A 16,065-nucleotide genomic window follows, 5' to 3' on the forward strand; every position below is an offset into this window, starting at 1 on the left:
TTTGTGGGTTCTCTCTTACCTGATGACATATTTCTGCAACCTGGTTCTGAACTTCATGATATCTCTCGGATGATTTATATGAATTTATGAGAAGGTCTATCACTTCTTCTGTAGGTGTTCCTCCTGCTGAGCCTTGTTCAATATCCTTTTAATAGAAAGCAAGATATTCAATAAAGGTCTAACTTTGGTTTCTCGTAGAAAAAGGAAAGAACATTTACCTCATCAAAGTCCTTGTTTATTGTTTTAAGGAAATGATCTGATGGATTCTGAAGATGTGGGCAAGGGAAACCATTTCTTGCGAAAAACTATCATAATAAAAAAGATATTAAAAACATAGAAACTAATCAAATTATTGCATATATCACTTGTATTATATGTCCATTACTTGGCAAGTTAATAGTCCAATAATTCATACGCTTACCTCAATTGCTGCACTAGCAGGTCCAAAATATACGGTTCTTCCTGAAGACAAAAGGCATAAATTGTGGAAGAGGTTGAAAACTTCAGCACTTGGCTGATGAATAGATGCAATAATGGTTCTTCCTTCTCTTTGGCGTGAAATTCCGCTCATCACATAATAAGATGCAGCACTGTCAAGGCCGCTGGTTGGTTCATCGAGGAAGAGAAGTTTTGGCCGTGTTAGAATCTCCATGCAAACACTAAGTCTCCTTTTTTCTCCTCCGCTAATTCCTTTATTACCAAATCCTCCAATTCTCGTGTTCATTGCATCTTGCAACCCCATCTCCTTTATAGTCTGCTCCGCTATTTGTCTTTTCTCTGATTTTGTCATGGAATTTGGCAGTTGGAGTTGTGCAGAGTAGTAAACAGCTTCTTTAACAGTTAGTGTTGCTAATAGAGTTTCATCTTGAGTCACGTATGCCTATTTTATAGGATAAAGAACATTACCATGCATGCTAATAAAAATATAGTACTCTCCAAATGGAGAAGTAAAAGAGATGTTATTGCTAAAACAAGGAAAACAAAATGAGTAGTGATGCGGGCCATGCGGTATTTAGCTGAAGATTTTAATTTCTTACAGATGTTCCATAAGAAAGTTTCTGTTTGTGACCATTGATCAGAATCTCCCCGCTTTGCCTCGTGCTGAAGTCCAGTCGCCCTGAGAAGTGGCCATCAGGTGAGTCATATTTCAAAAAACAACTAGTGCATGAACATTAGATTATGCATCATTTCTGTACTAATAGTATATTTACCAGCTAATGCGTCTAGAAGTGTAGATTTGCCACAGCCAGAAGGGCCCATGACAGCCAGAAGCTCACTAGGTCGAGCATAGCCAGTGAGACCCTGAAGTATGGATTTGCTGGCACTCTTTCTGGTGGAAACAGTAACCCATAAGTCATTCCAAGTCAAGGAAACGCCTCTAGATTTTGATCCCATTTGGCCCTTCACAGCATTATTCAATTCTACTTCCTGTAACAGCATTGCCAAGTTTACAGAAGCCATGCCCTGAAAAATTGTAGGGAATAATACCAAAGCGGAAAGGTGGCTTGTTTCTTTTTCTTACAAAAGGTATGGGGTATTTAAGGATGTTGTAGTGTGGAACACTTGGTTGTCCTCTGACGGGCAGCTATGCCATTAATGAGACATATCTCGAAAAAAATATTCCAATTACAAACAGTTCAAGGGAACTCATTTATGTTTCTCTTTGTACTCTGGCAGTTTCAGCTATTAATGAATGTCTTGCTTCTATCCTAATCCCATTTTTCTTCTTTCTCCTTCTTGTCAAGTTAGCTTGTTGATTTGAATTATTTTGTTCTTTAATTAATGAGAAACGAGAAGTGAGGGACCATGCACTTACAGCTAGAGATAAATGCTGCTGCTTCGATATCTCTAGCAATTTATAAGCACATTCAAGAATCCAGTATGGAAGTCGCTTTCTTTTGAAAATAGCTTTAGCAATAACTAGGTAGGTGTTTAAGCACACAGTTAGGATGGTCGAAGCCACTGTTTTTAAATGATTCTTATACTCCATGGTTAGGTATGTGGTAAAGTTGGCAAAACAGTCTTGTACACTACATAGAAGTGTCATATGTGCTGTTAGCAAACAAAGTTACGTACTCTATATAGAAGCAGACTCAGAATTAGAATATTGTGGGTTCAAATTCGGAATTGTACCACAATTATGATTTACTAGATTCGAAATCTGTTATTTTTACTTATTTTGTGATTGTTTAACACATTTTTAAGGTATAAGCCGAAGTTATTAAGTTTAGATGAATTCGTAACTTATGCACTATGTTCGTCACTGGATCTATATAGAATGTACGTGCTGAATTCTCTTTATTTGCAAGTCAAGTCCACAAAACAACCCGCTATCTAAACCATCTTCTAACAATGGCTATGTGAAGGAAATTAACATGCCCACACATAAGGAGGTTAGCGAAAGTCCCTCCTTTGTAACTTTTGCTAAATTTTGTTGTAGTTAAGGAGCGAGATCTATTTCTATCACGTAGTAAGATAATGAAGACTCGCTGTCTTTGAGAAAAAAAAAATGGATGAGGACCGAGACAGGGATGTCGACCCCTCTCAGTATGCAAAGAGGATTGCGCTAACTAAAGTTTTATCTTTGAGAGCGAGACTTGGCATCAATCTTATGCCCATGTTATCAGGTAACAGAGTAGATTTCACCCTAGAACCCCCGCAACTTAGGTTTGCCCCTTAGAGGAGGCTAACCAAGATCAAGGAACCCCTGTGGCCGGCAGCTTAGGCAGTTCCTCGCCATCTTAGTGGCACTAGTCTAAAAAACTATCACATGGTCGATTCAAGATATCAACCTAGTGAGCTTGAAACTATATTGAGATAGTAATTATCATTTCACCAAACAACAATATTAATTAGCGAATATTGAAATTTAAATTATTAAAACCTAGCACAACATAAAACATCAACTTAATTATCACTAGTACAATTGTCTATATTAACTAAAGAATGCGTGAAGCAAGGAAATATTTGGTAATTTTTTAAAACACTAGTTATTTTATTTATGTTTCTTGTTTTCCCATTGTTTGCTTTTCTAATTTTTCCACATTTGGGAATTAAATTAAATAAAAGAAGAACCCATACCTGATAAACCAGATTTATTTAGAAATCACATGGGAGAAATAAATGCTTTTTAATAACTATGGTTAGTAAAACTTTGTCGGAACTTGCTTCTTTCATGGATCTTTCTCAAAATGTATTTAATTATGTTATGGGCTATTGTGAAAAACACTATCGAGTCCCAACTAAAGATGGGCCTGTCCATTATACTACTACAACAAACCCACATTAACTGCTCTTGCGGTGAAGTAACCATTTAGTTCCCAACCAATGATTCAACTGTCAAGTCAGTACTGTAGAAATTCAATGATTCTTTTCCCTTTTTGATAAGTTTGGGATTATTATATAGAAATTCAATTATTCAATGTGACAACTCAATCTAGTTTAGATTCGAGATCTGAAATTTAGATTTTTCTCAATGACGTAGACATGATTTATGTAAGTTGTGTCGATCTATTTTCATCGTGATTTCCCAGAGATATGTAGGTATGAATTTATCTTAGTGGTATTAATTTATTGTCGCAATTTATCTTGCAAGTGAATTTGGGTCCATCATCATGGTGATTTTTATTTAAGATTTTGCTTCTTGTACTGATATATATATTTATTTTGTATTATTTTAAACCAATGTCACAGCCTATTGTTTGTGTGTATGTATGTACAAAATATGATTTGAGGAAGTTCTAAGAGTACTTTAGTTTATTTTCACTAACATGAGGCTGTACTATGGAATCCGGAGCCTAAAGGGTATAAAAATATACGGTATAAATCAAAAGGGAATGACCAAAAATTTATATACTAAAAGGGGTATATCGTGGGCTGATCCACGTTATACCCCAATTTTTTTTCCGGATGTCAGAACCAAATCAACGAAAAATTAAAAAAAATTAAATTAAATTGTATAACGTGGACTGATCCACGTTATACAATATATTTTGTATAACGTGGATCAGTCCACGTTATAACAATATATATTTTTTTCCCGTTTTACAAATACTTGGTAAGACGTTGCCTCTATTTAAATCATATTCGGTTGTGTTTTTAATAAAAAAAAATTTATTGTTTTTTTTAATTTTTAAAGCATGATTAACTCAAATAAATATTTTAACACATGCAATAATTAAATGTGTTATATATGCGAACAAAAATAAAAAATAAAATATAAGTTAAATAAACGTCACACATTAACTGAGTAGTAAATGTTAAATTACATACTAACTATTAAACGGCACAAGACATGTTATATATTCTTGGAAGAGTACATAAGGAAACAACAATCGTGCAACTTAAGAAAAAACATAAAAACCAACAAGCAACAACAACTACTGATTTCTGTCGGGGCAGCGATTCTTGTTATGACCTGTTTACTTGCACGTACTACACTTTCTAGCCATGCGAGCAGGAGCTATATCCATTTCATTCCTCTTTCTAGTTGTACTCCGCGCTCTTGAAGTTCGCTCGTATTCAGTGTTTGCAATTAAACTGAAGGGAGAAGGTGGCCAATATGCCTCATCACCCAACGGTGAAAAATTTCCACTGTACGTTTGCTTGTAAAACCTGCAACTGTAGTACTTGCTAACATAGGTCTTTGGTTGAATTCCGCGAATATCACAAAATTTAATTGCATGTGAACATGGCATATGGTAGTTTCTCCACTTTTCACACGAACACTTTTTCCCTTCGGTAGAGACTTTATGGATATTTCCGCCCTTACCTTCGTGTGCAAATGTCAGAATCTCAAAGACCCCTTCAGTTGCATTGTATTGCTGCATGTCAGTATGCTTTAGGGACCTCTCCCAGTATTCATCAAACTTCTTTTCAACAGCGCGCGGCCAAAACTTTTTATCCGCAATCAACAAATCAGCAAGGGTGCTTCTCTCAACAAACCTGTCAATAAGATTTTTAAACGTATAACGGACCATGGCAGTAACGGGCAATCCACGAGCTTTCTTCAATAAACCGTTGTAAGACTCGGAGACATTCGTTGTCATAGCCCCCCACCTATGACCGTTGTCCTTATGCAATGTCTATTTTTCCTCCGGAAGAGCTTTTAACCACAGATACGCTGGAGGTGACATTGTTTTGATTTGTTCCATCCTCATTTTATACTTCTTCTTCTGGTGCTCTGTAGCCGCCAACCACATTAGCTTCTCAAGGTCACTGCTGAGGAACTTTTTATTGAAGTTGCTTTTCAAATGCCGAGCGCAAAACCTATGGTGTATGGATGGTGGTTGTAACCAATCATGTGTTTGGACACATTGCAAGATGCCCTGATGACGGTCAGAAATACCTTGTCTCTCACGAACAATATGTCTCCACAACAACACAAGGAACCACGTTCAGGACTCAAAGCTCTCACGTGCAACAATAACATATGCAAGTGGAAAAATGTTATTGTTCGCATCAATTCCAACAGCAATTAGCAGTTTCATCTCATACTTACCGTACAGATGAGTACCGTCTATTGAGATGACAGGCCTGCAACTTTTGAATCCATCGATGCTTGGTTTATAAGCCCAGAACAGAAACTTGAAGATGTGTTCACCTTGCATTGTAGTTGATTGGTGCTCCCACTCAACAACGATCCCCGGATTGAAATATTTTAAGGCAGCCATGTTTCGGGGCAATGTCTTGAAAGAGGTTTCAAAATCACCAAATACCATTTCAATAGCTTTCTTACGCCCCTTTTGTGATTTTCTATATCTAGGAGTAAACGTATGCAATCCTTTTATTTTTTGCTGAACTGACTTAATACTGATGTATGGATCGACCATAATATATGGTATCAACGTAGTAGCAATTGGGTGACTGTTCAAATTGGAATGATCCTTTCTGTAATCATCCGTCAGACAACTGTGGTGGAGATCCGTTTTGCCTGCCTTCCACATACCACTTGAAATTTCTCTAAAACGGATCATCCACTCACACCTCAATATATGACTCTTGCAAATAACCCTCCAAAATTTACCTTTGGACTGATCACAAATGAACTCTTTCTTTTCTTTGAGACAATATTGTCTCACTGCGCCTTTCATTTCCTGCTTGTTCTGAAATAACATACCTAATTGCATAGTACAAGTAAAATTATCAACCCCTTAAAAATGGGCCAACAAATAAAATGAATATTCATTGCCACCATACTAACCTGATCTGATAAATTCAGGTTTTTTTTACAATCCCAAAGTGCAGATCGAACTGGACCGTCATCACTCATGAAGGCAAAATCATTCGGGCCTTCTTCTGTGTTGTCCAAATATGGAATCGCATTAGAATGGTAGCTAACGTTACCATCACTTGGAGTAGTAATGTCTTCATAAGAATGACCATCACCATCAGATGAGTGATCATCGTCTGTTTCTGTGTGATCTAATGGGATATCATTATCTGAATTATCGGAGTGATCATTAGCTACATCGTTGTTGCTCACAATTTGTGTGAGCTGAGTCAATACGGGGTTTTCTTCAAAATCGTTACACCTACAAACATAAGAAAATTCAAGGGGTTCAAATCTCAGAAACAATTAGTTAGAAGTTTCCTAGTTTAAGCGAAAAAAACATCATTATATTTACCTTTCTGTAAATGACTCCACTTGAGTAGGGCGATATCGAACTATACTCCCGCCACCTAATTCACTTGTATCTGGAGCACTACTCGGTCCAGGAATATTGTTGACACCCAATTTCGTCCCTCCTTTATTCCTATTTTTTTTTATTTCTGGGGGCTTCTAAATTTATTGGCGAGCTAAACATTTTTTACTATTAATATCGTTATTTCCATTTTTTTACTATTACTAGCATCACTTTATCACAAATTTCAAAAGGGCTCGTCATCACTTTATTTTCGTTAAATTAATTATACTTTATCAAGCCCTTTATTTTCTACATTATTAATCGTCTTCACATAGTATATATTGTACTAGTTATTAAATTAGAAGCCCAAAAAATAATTAAATAAAGGAGAAAGGATCAATATTTTTGGACCAACATTTGAGCCCAAATCAGTCCACTACCATTTCCATTCGGTACCAGCCCATTTCCCCTCCTATCCGAACTAACCAACCCAAACGATCCATCCCCCCACAGCCAATCCGCCAGCCCACCACAACCAATTCACCCGATCCGGCCTACTATCACTACCCGACTCGACCGGCCTGTTTAGTTTTGTATTAGTTGAAACAAAACCTAATCCCTTTCAAAACGCCGCACCTCTCGTCTCTCTTCCCTTTCTCTCTCCCTTCCATTTAGCAAAACCCTAACCCCTTTCGCCATTTCAGACCTTGTTCGCCCATTTTGGGCAAAGCTTTCAATGCTTCTGTGTTCTCCCAGCTAACAGCAACGTTCGTTGCTCCGCATAGCCTTTTCTCTCTCATCTCTTTCCCTTTTTTGAACAAGGGTCCATTTGCCCTCAACAATGGCAGATCTCTGTTGCCCCCATTTTCGTGCTAATGCTCCTCTCTCATCTTCAACAAGCTAGTCAACATAAAAGGCCAAAAACCCTTCTGAAATTTCTGAAAAATAAAGCAACTTTAAAGATTCGATTCTTGACCTCTAACGGCTCCTTGAACTCTGTTTGGAGCCAAAATCTCGAGTTCAAAACGAAACCCTAGCCTTTACCCCCCTATAAATACCTCTTTATATCTCGGCCAAAAGGTGGAGGAGTTTTTTTTTTCGGATAGCAAGAACCACCCAGAAATCCTTAGCATTTTACGATTTTCATTTTTTTTTATTACCATTCTAACTTTAAGACTGTTAAACGTGCATTCTGTCGTGGTGGACTTTGGCCATGACAGAGATCTTCGAATTCATTTGTGTGAGTTTCGAATCTGTCAATACGAGAGTAGATTCGAGACCCGACGCCCCATTTCACTGCACTCGCAAGAGGTAATTCTCCCTTTTTTTTTTGCTTTCTATTTTATCTATGTTTTCTGTAATCGTCGTAGGTTTAAAGCATGCAGATTAGTTAGATTGGTCTCGTTTAATGGATAAGTCTGTTTGTATGTTGATATCGATACGACTTGATCAGTCTTGTATGATGGTTGTTTGTTGAGCTAGTTCTGATTATGTAATTACACATGTTAGGTGTGATAATTTGGTTTTAGCTGGTTCAAGCATGTGAGTTATGTTTTTCTTACTTAGTTCAAACTGTTTTAGTTGAATGATCTTGCAGATGTTGATTTGATGTGTGTGATCCTGTTCTTGCGCCAACTAAAGATTAGATGAATAATTTCTCTTCTTGTCTGCCTTGGTTTAGTTTGGATAAGAGAGTTCGTCTATGCATATTAGTCTGGTCTAGCATTTATAGCCTACAGACTATCTTAACTCGATCCTCCATGCCTACCCAACTGTTACAGCCTGTTATATTAAGATTTGAATTGGTTGTTGATCCAGCCTATTAGATTAACTACCTTAAAACGTCATTTGGGTCAGTATCTATGATGAGTAAGCATTCTATGTTGATTACTTTGGCTGCCATGAAGGGTTGATCATTCTAAAATATAGTTTAAGCGTTTCTGTTTGTGGCCTGCCTTCTTTGCCTGAGAAGATGCTTACCGGTCGAATGTTGGCTTAATGATTTAAAGGGTCCCTTCTTTGACCGAGTCTTGTTAAAGTGCGGCTAAAAGAAAGTAGTAAAGAATCTCCATTTTCACTTCGCTGTTAGTGTTTATAGAAAATAGCAGCTGCCCTTCACTTACATGAAACGACTGATCTTTTTTTGAAGTATAATCTCAAATGGTTCTATTTGCAGTTTATTTCAGTTATCTCGCCAGTGTATTTAACTTGTCAAGAGAACTAGCAATTTCCATCTTTAACTAACTGATTGTAGTGGTAAATAACAAAGCCATTGAGTGAGGAATGTGAAGAAACCTCTGCACTTAGCAATTCTGAAATCTGCCTGCCCATCTCTTTTATGACCTTACATTGCAAATGTGTTGTTGTTCGATTATGTGTGTATGCCCGAATATATGTAATGTGTATACATGAGTCATTTATCTTGAAAACTAAAACTGTCCTACTTGTTTTGGACCTACTTTCTTTACTTCTTTTGTTGTTTGGATACGCTATTGGGCTTGCATCTGTTTTCCTTCAACTGCTTTGCTTGGTATTGGGCCTTACTGCCCATTTTATCTATTTTCATATGTCATTAGTTCGGCTGCAAGTTCTCATTTTGGGCTGGATGCTTCGTTTGCATATGAATATTAATCTTTGAATTTTCCGTGTCTAATGATCATGCTCTAATTCTCTTCTTTTCCTTTTTCCTTTTGCATGACATCCGGGATTGCGAGGAGTCTCGAATGAGACTCGACTTTGCCGCGAGATCAAACAATTATATTACCTCCTCTCGAGTCAGCCCACCCGCAAAAAAAAAAAAAAACTGGGCTGAGGCCCATCACAGTGGCAGCGAACAGCAGCAGCCTCAAAATGGGCTGAGCCCATCAATTATATTCGCCCATCTACTTTATTTCATGCATTTAATTTGTAATTACATAACTAACATTTTACTTGTTTTATTTGCTTAGATTAGGTGAACCTTAGCGGAATTAGTGGGGTTGGTTTTAGTAAATGGGTAGGAAGAACCAATAATTAATTCCATAGTTCCATTTTCTTCTTTTATATTAAATTATCTATAACACCTATAATATTTATCTATATTAAAGCAATTGATTTTCAAGGGCGTGAAGCCATGAACACATATTTTGAATTATGTTTCATTCTTACTATATTGGAAATCTTAAGGTATTACTGATATATAAACATGAACTCAAATATATTTCATAAACAACTCTTCAAGTTTGAATCAATCACTTACATCTTTTAGCTAGGCGTAGTTAGTAAACATAATAAAAAGGAGAAAGAAAAATCCTATCTTGTCCGTACTCTTAAAACAAAATTAGTCAAGGCCTCCCCTTTTGAGTTATTTTCAACTATGTTTAAAACGTTACATATCTCGCGCTCTTTCAGTTTATAACTAAACTCTTTTATGTATATTATTATAACTAAACTCTTTTATGTATATTATTATTTCTTACAAGTCCTATTTTAAATAGCATTCTTATATATCTATCTATAACTTTAGCAATACTTACAAAACTATTTTCTTTTCTATAATATTATACTTACACTTAGCCTAATTAATTGTAAGTCCGGTCGGTTAACCATTATTAATGGAATTTAAAGGATGCCTAATACCTTCCCTTTAAGTTAGTTGAGCCCTTACCTAGAATCTTAAGTTTCGTAGACCTTAAAACAGAGTTAACTTTAAAAATAACTTTAATGAACTTTAGGTGCCCTAATTCACCATAATTATTTATGTGGCGACTTCTAACTTTAATTAACCCCGGAATTACCGGAATGTTGTAAACTATTTTGACTTCGGTTAAAATAGGGTATAACAAATATCACAGCTCTGCATAGTCCAACCAAAGTTATGTGACTGGCTACCAACTCCTACCATTGTTTCTTGTTGAAGTGTACCTCTTTGAAGCCCAATATTCATAGCGGGAAGATACGTAGTACCCCGAATATCAAACTCATCGTCAGTGGGTGCTTCAACATTAGTAGAGCGTTTAACAGTTGCATACATGTCAAGTGTGGCTATACTGATATGATTGCTAAATATATCAGGACTTCGAAGAAATAACGATAAGGAGTCATCGTCCGAAATAAGAGTTTCTTCGTAAATGGGAAATCCCCTAGCCGTAATTGATGTTGGATATCGTTCAGTGATAACCACTGAAAGGTTAGGATCAGATATGGCCATTTTGCTTATGAAAACACGCTGTAGACGATCGTATTTGAGGGAAATTGGAAACCTTTGTACGGCTCCCGGACGACGGTTATATCTCACTGAACCTTCTTCGTACACAACTTCACCACCCCAATATAAATTAACTCTTACATAATTTTACGCCATATTATTTTCAACAGAATACAAAAGTAAAAATTAATGGAGAGTGCAAGAGAGAAGTTGGGAATTCGTCAAAAATGAAGTCTACAATAGAGAAGTGTAGAATTCAGGGAGATATGCAGAATACAAATCTTAACTGGTATATAAAACAAATGATTCACGGACCTTTGAATGTCATAATGCTGTTGTTGAAAAAATATATTTACTGTTTGATTTTACGCAAAGCACGCTTGATTTGACGATTGCATGGCAGATTCGACGACTGCATGCATTCTGCGATTTTACACCAAAATTTTTACAAATTATTGATCGGTTTTGTTTTTACAGCTGCATGCGTGATTTGACGACTGCAACGATTCCCTGGCGCAATTTTTTTTTCAAGAATCAATTATTGCACGAATCAATTACCAATCAATAAAATTTTATTGTTGTAAAACGTTGGCAGGCCAATGATGGCAGGCCAACGTTTTTGCAATAAAATATGAATTGTTGTAAGAATTGTTGCAAAACGTTGGCCAGCCCACGTTTTACAGCAAAAATTTATTGTTGCAAAAACGTTGGCTGCCAACGTTTTACAACAAATTAATGACACACATTAAAAAAATGTAGTCTCTAGTTAAACCTCAGCAGAGTAAAATATACAAAAATGAAATGAACCTGATTCTATACAATCAGAAAATGCCAAGAACTAATGAGTTATGACTTTGGTTTATCAAACAGGTGGACCCCAGCATCATCAAACCAACTTTTTCACAATTCATCCACAGTAGCAAAAAGACACTGGCAAATAAAAACAGAAACGTGTCCATCTTTTTCCAATTGAATAAAGTTTAAATACTAATACTTCAACATGAAGTTACCCACTATACAATAAAAATTTAATTTTTACAGTGTCCCTTCCCCCCCCCCCCCCCCCCCCCCCCCCGTGCCACACCGAGTTTGCCGGTGCTCTCGTTTTGATCTACGTTGGTGAACCTCCTCTTGTATCACACCTGCATCCTGTAAATGCCATAAAAAAAATAGAAGTTATTTTTGTATGATAAATTTTCTTAGCAATTACTTTGATTGTCTACGTTAAATCGGGCAGCATCTCCCCTGTAACAAGGACTTCCTCCAATACCATATACTAACACAAACAACCAAAGCAACCAAGACAAAACACCACATAACAACCACAAGTCTCCAAAAACTTTGAATTAAAAGCTAACCTGTGGCTCTAAAGTTTGTACATCCAGCACAGGAATGTGTGAGGATCCAACATCAAATGCCATGGGAAACTATGCAAAATAAATAATATAGACTCATAAGGTAGCAATTACATTAAACAAGATACAAGCTATTTGAGTGGTTAGAATACTCATGTTGGTAAAACTCAGTCTCCTCCCAATTGAAGAACTCTGTCCAGTGAATGCAGGTAAAGGCCCCTCAGTCATCCCATAAGAGCTGCTTGTCTGAACACCAAACTGTTGGGCCATAACTGCGAGGTTAATAGGCTCAAACGATGCGAATGCCTGAAAAGGCCCCTCACTTTTGATTACCGTTGGTGATTGAACCTCGGGAGCAGACGTCGATGAGCTGGACATAAAATCTATTATTGGGTGATATGCATCATCAGCTGCAGGCATCGTTGAGCTGGGCATATCTTGATCAAAACGAACCTCTTCCTCATCAACCAACTAGTGATCCATGGGACCTCGACCCCGTCTGTTACCTGATTGGCGTCCTCTACCACGCGCCGCAGGTCTTGGTACATTAGGACGTTGATGACGAGGCACTTGCACTGTAGGCGGCTCACCATACTCTACCGGTGGTGTATAATTGGGAGCGAAACTCAATATCGTCCCCAGAGAAGCAGCAGCCATGGACTCTGTATTAATGTGGCTAAACATCTCTGCTATTTCCTTTACTTTATTAGACTTGGTTGGATCTTGGATAGTCTGCCGAGCCAACCTGTACGATTCTTGATGTCCTAAAGCCTAAAAAAAAAAATTACAATATTTGATAGTGGTCTAAGACACATATAAAGACATCAAACATCTAATGGAATGTAATGTACGTACCAGTTCCTCATGCCTGCCTGCCATGTGTTGGTATCCTCTATCCACTTTATGCGCAGGATTTCCTATGAAAGTGCGCGAGTGACGTCGATACCAACAAAAATACTCTATTAATGACTCTGGGTCTTGAGTTTCATACTCGGCCAGAATTACCCTTTGTCGATGATTTTCCCATAAAAAGTTCGTTTCTGCAAAATTTTGTTGATCCTCCACTGTTATAGCATACCGCTTGTCATGTTTGTAACGAAAAGGATCAATCTCAGCACATGGTCCCGGAATATGTTGCTTCCTACCGAACTGTCTGAGAACGCGGTCTACCATGTGCCATTCTCGATAGATCCCACAAATAAGGGGAACCTGCGCCATCCAAATATCTCGGCCACGCCGACACCACTCAGGGAGTCCATTAATGATGGCATCTGAATAAGGCTGCCACACAAACTAGGATAGAAAGAACATAAAATTACATGATAATAAAATAAATAAATTACACATAAGCGTAACTATTATATCAAAACGCCATTAACAACCATAATTATGACAAAATACCTGACCATCTGTTAGGTTGTTCAATACATCCCTACATATGGGTAGCACAACACGTGCCTCATTTTCTCGAGCTTTACGATGAGTCCACTTTCGTGCAAGAGCCGTGTGTGGCTGAAGGGCCCTGGGTGGTGGCTGCATCGGTATGATTCGCTCCCAAGCCCAAACCTATATTAAAAATTTAAAATAAATATATAAAACCTTATAACTATCAAATAGGACAACCAAATAAAATTATATAATTTTAAAGGTCACGTACCTGCAATAAGGAAATGAATCCACACACATCCTTGGCTTTCCTCAACGAAGCGCGGCATAAACAAGTATACAAATATGACAATGCAGCCGCTCCCCAAGCTTGTCTACTCATTGCTCTAAGGTCACGCATGTCAAGCAAATAGTCTAAATTAAGTAAGTCACCGGACTTATCCGGAAATATCGTGCCGCCACAAAGCCATAGCAAGTACAACCTAACCCGCTGTTGCACATCAATTTCTGGGGTCTGATCTGTAATTTAATTTAAGCCTCTAATATATTAAATTAATTTATGTTCTTCTAACCTACTAACACCATTAAAACAATCCAGATCGGGTGCCCAACCAGTAAGCTCATGGATCAATTGTTGCCACCCAACAATACCTATATTTCTAGCATTAAGATCATTCAAGGGATTACCATCAACAACCAAGCCAAACATGAGCTCAATATCTTGTAATGTGATGGTCGCCTCACCTGTACGCAGATGAAAGGTGTGCGTCTCAGGACACCATCTCTCTATAAGTGCAGTGATGACTGCCCAATCATATGATACACATCCTACCTCTACTACTCCCCTAAATCCACACAGGCCAAAGTAGTCAAGGATGCGAGGATGAAAAGGATGACACCTCACGTGCTTCCAAAATTCGGTATCCGCGCGGCGAGGAAACAGGCATCCGGTCGGTCCTCTCAAGGAACCATCCCACACAGCCTGTGATCGATGCTTCTCCTGGAGTGTTAACACATCGTACACTTCTAGCCCTGGATGTACGCATACCCGTGGAAACTCCATACCTTATATAAAAAAAAAATGAAGTTTAGATCAAGCTATTTGGAGTAACTCACTATTAAAAAAAATATATTATTCCAATTTTAGCATAACAAATATGCACTGCCTCGATAAAGCCAACTTCCATACGCCTTATTTAGAAACCACTGATAGTGGACCACATTAATACCTATAAGGTATAGACAAAATAATTGTCCACCCACTTAGACTTAGGTCCCATATAATAAAGCATTATCATGACATTTTAAGTATTTTTTTTGGGCTACTGAGGCATCAATTAAGTTTCACTTTTCTGGCTATATAAATATCACATTAAAGGTACAATGAAATATATTGTATAACAATCCATAACAAAATATATTGTATAACGTGGATCAGTCCACATTTTATAAATATCCACAAAAATAACAGCAACATAACAATCCATAACAAAATATATTGTTCAGTTATTCAGATCTTTTATATAACAATCCACAAAAATAACAACAACATAACAACAAATTTCTTCAAAAGTGCTACTAAACAAATCGGACCTTTTATATAATAATGCTTCTAACAATCATATCTTAAGTTCAAATTAAAATAACACAAACATATATCTTATTAAAATACACAAACGTATTAAAATAACACAAATAAAAAATAACAGTTAAGATATATAAGACAAACAAATCTACATCTACTATAAATATACAATATTATATGAGTTAGAAAACATACCTTAATTTAAATAGCAACAACAGATAAAGATGAAGAAGTTGCTCCAAAAATTAGACTGTAATGCAGGATTTAAAAAAAAATGGAGGAGAAGGAAAAGGAGAAGGAGATGGAGGTTCTGTAAGTTCTTAATGGAGGAAGAGGCGGAGGCTTTAGCTGAAAATTTTAGGGAAACAAATGTGAGTGAGTCGTGGACAGTCCACTTTACAAATATGTATTGTTATAACGTGGACTGATCCACGTTATACAAAATATATTGTATAACGTGGATCAGTCCACGTTATACATTTTTTTTTTTTAAGTTTTCGTTGATTTGGTTCTGACAACCGATTTTTTTTTTTTGGGGTATAACGTGGATCAGCCCACGATATACCCCTTTTGGTATATAAATTTTTGGTCATCCCTTTTTGGTTTATACCATATATTTTTATATCCTTTAGACTCCGGACTCCTCTTCTATGTATATGCTAAGAGAAGCACTAAACAAATGAGAAAAAAGAGGGACTAAACTAGAGCTTTATGCTCTAGTAGTAGCGGTGAGTCCTACATCCACTCGGGGTGGGTTAATTGTTCTCTTCTTATGGTCTTGGACAATTCTCACCACTTGAGCTAACTTCTTGGGTTGAGTTAAGCCCAATCTCTATTTCTTTTTCAAGCGAGACTACTTGTAAAGCACTACTGGAGCTTATATAAAGACTCATATATGTTGTCTAGTCTTTTTCCATATAGGTTCTG

This window comes from Lycium barbarum, chromosome 6 (assembly GCF_019175385.1).
Source record: "Lycium barbarum isolate Lr01 chromosome 6, ASM1917538v2, whole genome shotgun sequence".
Lineage (NCBI taxonomy): Eukaryota > Viridiplantae > Streptophyta > Magnoliopsida > Solanales > Solanaceae > Lycium > Lycium barbarum.